The sequence below is a fragment of the Carassius gibelio genome, chromosome B18 (assembly GCF_023724105.1).
Source record: "Carassius gibelio isolate Cgi1373 ecotype wild population from Czech Republic chromosome B18, carGib1.2-hapl.c, whole genome shotgun sequence".
NCBI lineage: Eukaryota > Metazoa > Chordata > Actinopteri > Cypriniformes > Cyprinidae > Carassius > Carassius gibelio.
In genome coordinates this window covers 29566547-29572762 of record NC_068413.1, presented here as the reverse complement: position 1 = coordinate 29572762, position 6216 = coordinate 29566547, and the positions used below count along the sequence as shown (strand labels likewise).

General features: G+C 37.8%; 1 long non-coding RNA gene across 1 annotated transcript; it reads right to left on the bottom strand.

Annotated features, from left to right (window-relative positions):
- Positions 1–1583: 1583 nt before the first annotated feature.
- Positions 1584–3385, bottom strand: LOC127977465 (uncharacterized). The gene is made up of 3 exons (XR_008158241.1): positions 3175–3385; positions 2772–2885; positions 1584–2078 (listed from the first exon to the last, which is right to left on the bottom strand). It is a non-coding gene; the product is annotated as an uncharacterized LOC127977465 (long non-coding RNA).
- Positions 3386–6216: the final 2831 nt, after the last annotated feature.

Genomic DNA, 6216 nt, shown 5'->3' with positions numbered 1-6216 from the left:
ATAAGAAAAAAATCTATAATGCAACCATGGCCAAATTATGAGAAACCGAAACAATGAATGACTTGTTTCAGATTATGTAGTCTGTTCGTTTCTCTCACCTCCTGAGCTGAGGTGTTTGTTCTTTTGTCACATCACATCCCCATTAACTGAAGCCATGCAGTCTGTACTGGAAACAGAATTGATTAGTTAACCTCTTGAGTCTTCTGAAGATGAACTAATCATGTCTCTTCCCGGTACATACTGCATAGTCGGTAACACTTTACAATAACAGTACATGAATCATCATTTACTAATACCTGAATTAATAATAACTTGACTATGAACTAATGATGAGTTAAGACATGTATTAATCAAGAGCTAATGAAGAACTAACTTAACTCTGACATGAGTCATATGAAATACTGCATGAATAACACTACCTTAATTACATGTTAGTTCCTGCATGATAGTTAATGTATTAATTAACACTTTGAGAAAAACTAAACCACACATGTTCTAGAAGCAAGATGTATGAAAATGGTACAATTTATACATTTGCCACCAGCTCTGTCACAAACATCAGTGAAAGACAGTGGATTTATTGCAATATTTACGTTTAACCTAACTCAACCAACGCACAATGATGCATTTATAATTAAAAACAATTTGATCATTCGGTTTTGAGTGATGCCACTGCTGCTGTCCTACAATAACATTAAGGAGACGCAATTTTCCAAATTAAAATCAGTTAGCTTAGAGATGCTGATTATCACTTTTGTTATGTTATGGATTGGTTTACTGTCTTTATATCAGACGTTTGTCTGGCTCTTCTTTTGGGCCACTATCTGCACTTCAAATTATCAACTTTCCTCCTACCGTTCAGTTCCTTCTCCATCCAACTGCAGCCACAGGACCTCTGCTCTTCAACTTATTTACAAACCACCGAAAAGGACCAAATTCCTGACTTAGATGAGCTGAATATGGATAGAACATGTGTAATTGATAACTTTTTAAAGATGTGCCACACCAAGACAAGTCATGACATAATGATACATCAACAAGTCATGAATTCATGTTACTTTATCAGTAATTAATGATGAGTTAGTAATAATGTGCCCTCCCAAGTAAAGTCATGACATAATGATACATCAACAAGTCATGAATTCATGTTACTTTATCAGTAATTAATGATGAGTTAGTAATAATGTGCCCTCCCAAGTAAAGTCATGACATAATGATACATCAACAGGTCATGAATTCATGTTACTTTATCAGTAATTAATGATGAGTTAGTAATAATGTGCCCCCCCCCCCCAGTAAAGTCATGACATAATGATACATCAACAAGTCATGAATTCATGTTAGTCTATGAGCTGTTAATGATTTAGTAATGTGTAGTAATGTGAAGTCATTATCTAAATAATCTCAATTAACATCTACCAAGGAGATTCTTATTTTGCAACAGTATATCCAAGATGATTACTTCAAGATACACATTACCCAGCACTTAAAACACAGAAATTAAAAAGGCAAAATACACATTTTATTTAACAAAGCTTTTAAATATCAGTGCACCTTAAATCAATGGGACAAGTTAACAGGTATTTTACAATCAAATGTTCAGTGTGTTGTTCTCTTAACAGGAAATTGATGGTGAATATCTTTTATTAGGCACCCAAGTGTCCCCCGTTAATTTTTTTCACCAAGCCAACGAGTCCACTCTATGAGAGAGAGTTGATGTTTCAGCATGTTCTCTGTCCTATTCTCTCTTAGTCTCCATACACTTGTTTTGTATGTCAACCAAGCTCTTTCCATGTGTTGTGAGTGAGCTCCACTGTGTGGGTCTACAAACCACTAGGAATGGTTCACTGTAAAATGTTTGTAGCCCATATTGGCCGAAGCCGTCCGGTAGGCTCTCCACTCATCGGGAATAATGTTAGTTCCTTGGATGCACGTTTTGCAACTATGGGGATGAGGTGAGGTCTTGATCTTCTTTTCACAAGCCGCAAGATTGGGTGTCTGCATTTATCCCTCACACCTAGCATGCCAAACACCCATTTTTTTCACCTCCATGTTGTTGATGCTCTCCCTCGTCCATACTGTAAAAAGTTAAATATTTAATTAAAAAGAGAAATACTACAATATTATGCAATTATATTCATTTAACATGTTTACACATACAAAAGGGTGACAAATTAAAGGAAAGGAGCTTTATAAATGGCAAACCAAGAAGTATGAAGATGAAGAAAGTACCTCTATCCACATCCATCCATCATAAACATTGGGGGCTTTTCATTTGAACAACCCTCTACATTGTGAGTAAATCACTTGCTAATCTTCACTCTGGGCGACTAACTGATATGTAATATTAGCCAATGGGCTAATAAACTCTCAGATTTTACTCGTCAGTGTGTAAGTTGAAGGCCAAGTATAGGTTTATCACAAATATATTTTCACTTGCCGAACACACAGACTGAGCGCTTCAGAGTTTCAGGATCGATGCTATTTTCAGTTCATCTCAATGGATGCACAGCACACCTGTATTTGATGTACCATAAACTTTAGTGTAAAGGCGCACGACTCATCACTTTGGTGAAAGCAGAGAGCACGAAAGTCATATGTACACATGCAGAATTGACACATTACATGTAAATGATATTTTTTGTTTATTTTCCTGTTAAAATAACAGAGATCCTTTGGATTTTTCCTGCTTTTAAGAACTGCCAATCAAACTTTGAAAATACATTGTAACATTTTACTATTCCTTCTCTGCTGTCCGACAACAGACTCACCTGTAAATGAATACTAGCCAAGATGACAAGCTGAGTTTTGATCTCTCGAAGAGAGACCCGACTCGCACTGATCGGCTGGTTTTCTTGCCTCAATGACTTTTATGTCTGCACATCCTGTGATGGTGACAAATGTCAAAACATGGTTATGCAGACAACAGTATTTTACCTGGACTAAGAATGAATAAATTGTGGTAAAAAAAAAAAAATCAAAAGCCAATGTGTTTACTACTACTGCAGAAGTAAAGCCCATTGCCAAAGCAGGAAGCTTTTGTGCAGTCTTTTCTGTAAAATGCGGTCTTTGTTTCATGTGCAAAGCTTACTACTTTTACTTTTTACCAATTATTAATTTAATATTAAATGGATAGTTTGCCCAAATAGCAAAATTATGTCATTAATAACTTACACTCGTGTTGTTCCAAACCCGTAAGACCTCCGTTTATCTTCTGAACACAGTTTAAGATAATTTAGTCCGAGAGCTCTCAGTCCCTCCATTGAAGCTGTGTGTAAGGTCTACTGTCCATGTCCAGAAAGGCAAGAAAAAATCATCAAAGTAGTCGATGTGACACCAGAGGGTCAGCTAGAATTTTTTTTAAGCATCGAAAATACATTTTTGTCCAAAAATAGCAAAAACAACGACTTTATTCAGCATTGTCTTTTCTTCCGTGTCTGTTGTGAGCGGGTTCACAGCACAGCAGTTTGTGATATCCGGTTCATGAACGAATCATTCGATGTAACCGGATCTTTTTGAACCAGTTCACCAAATCGAACTGAATCGTTTTAAACGGTTCGCGTCTCCAATACACATTAATCCACAAATGACTTAAGCTGTTAACTTTTTTTATGTGGCAGACACTCCCTCTGAGTTAAAACAATCAAATATCCCAGAGTAATTCATTTACTCAAACAGTACACTGAGTGAACTGCTGTGATGAGAGAACTGAAGATGAACACCGACCAGATAATGACTCGTTCACGAATCAAGAACCGGTTGCATTGGTTCTCGGATCACCAGTACTTCTTTCGGACAGTTCGATTCAATAAAGCGGTTGAAGAAAACGGTTCACCGGTTTTTGCGCTCGACGTAATGCGTCATTGGCGATGATTGTCCTTGATTCAATCCTTCGGTTTACCCCGAGCGGCAACCTTTCACTCTCTCTAGTGAAGCCAATAAGGAAGTGACTAAAACTGCAATTAATCGACTGGCCGCTTGAGGCTGGCTGCAAAAGGGAGTCAGTCCCATAGACTCCCCATGTTAAAGTTGCCCAACTTTACAGCAGAAAAAAAACATGTTTACAGCCTGGTTCAAAAAATGAGTTTGGTCTATATTGCTAATTTTGCCTTTCATGACAACTGTGAGGGGGGTGAATGTTTTTATAACTCTGTTTATATTATATTAAGCCTTAAAGTTCTGCATAATTAAGGGCGTGGCCACTTGAGTGACAGGTGGATTGCCGCTGCTGACAATGCCGTCGTGCTAGGTGGGCGTGGCGTCAGCAATCAGCTCCCGCCTTTTTGCCCATTTTTGAATATCCGGGAGGGTCGCGTGGTGACGCGCTGCCAAGGTGGCGACGGCCCGCTCTGCAAACTTTAGGCTTCAAAACCGCTATTGAGGAGTATATGGGTGACGTCACGGACACTACGTCCATAGTTCTTTCACAGTCTATGGTTTACCCGCGCTGATAACACTAGCTCAGAATCAGTTCAGAATCAATCACCAAAAGAATCAGTTCATTTCAGATGCTCTGTGTCTGCTTCACACTGAATCACACATGTGCAGTACTGAAGATAAACGGAGGTCTTACGGGTTTGGAACAACACGAGTGTAAGTTATTAATGACATAATTTTGCTATTTGGGCAAACTATCCATTTAATATTAAATTAATAATTGGTAAAAAGTAAAAGTAGTAAGCTTTGCACATGAAACAAAGACCGCATTTTACAGAAAAGACTGCACAAAAGCTTCCTGCTTTGGCAATGGGCTTTACTTCTGCAGTAGCAGTAAACACATTGGCTTTTGATTTTTTTTTTTTTTACCACAATTTATTCATTCTTAGTCCAGGTAAAATACTGTTGTCTGCATAACCATGTTTTGACATTTGTCACCATCACAGGATGTGCAGACATAAAAGTCATTGAGGCAAGAAAACCAGCCGATCAGTGCGAGTCGGGTCTCTCTTCGAGAGATCAAAACTCAGCTTGTCATCTTGGCTAATATTCATTTACAGGTGAGTCTGTTGTCGGACAGCAGAGAAGGAATAGTAAAATGTTACAATGTATTTTCAAAGTTTGATTGGCAGTTCTTAAAAGCAGGAAAAATCCAAAGGATCTCTGTTATTTTAACAGGAAAATAAACAAAAAATATCATTTACATGTAATGTGTCAATTCTGCATGTGTACATATGACTTTCGTGCTCTCTGCTTTCACCAAAGTGATGAGTCGTGCGCCTTTACACTAAAGTTTATGGTACATCAAATACAGGTGTGCTGTGCATCCATTGAGATGAACTGAAAATAGCATCGATCCTGAAACTCTGAAGCGCTCAGTCTGTGTGTTCGGCAAGTGAAAATATATTTGTGATAAACCTATACTTGGCCTTCAACTTACACACTGACGAGTAAAATCTGAGAGTTTATTAGCCCATTGGCTAATATTACATATCAGTTAGTCGCCCAGAGTGAAGATTAGCAAGTGATTTACTCACAATGTAGAGGGTTGTTCAAATGAAAAGCCCCCAATGTTTATGATGGATGGATGTGGATAGAGGTACTTTCTTCATCTTCATACTTCTTGGTTTGCCATTTATAAAGCTCCTGCAGATTTTCCTTTAATTTGTCACCCTTTTGTATGTGTAAACATGTTAAATGAATATAATTGCATAATATTGTAGTATTTCTCTTTTTAATTAAATATTTAACTTTTTACAGTATGGACGAGGGAGAGCATCAACAACATGGAGGTGAAAAAAATGGGTGTTTGGCATGCTAGGCAGTGTTGTAGTCGAGACCAGCTCATTCGAGTCCGAGTCCAGATCGAGTCCAGAGAGGGTCGAGTCCGAGTCAAGACCGAGTTCAGAAAGGGTCGAGTCCGAGTCAAGACCGAGTTCAGAAAGGGTCGAGTCCGAGTCGAGACCGAGACCAGAGAGATTGGATCTTTGACAAGACCTAAATAAATCTTCAAGAGTATGTAAAATGTTTGGTGGAAACAATAAAGGGTAAAAGGGCCACATAGTTTGTGGTGTAAAGTTAAATTTATTAGTATTAAGAATTGTAACTTGTCAATATTAAGTGCTCATTTTCACATAACATCGTTGTACCACTATACACATCCATATAACCTTTCTAGTACAAGTAACATTACTGTACCACTATACCTGTAAATGTTCAACTGTAATAGCTTTTACATAACTTTTAACCTTGAAGCTTAACTAATGACTGCTAATATCC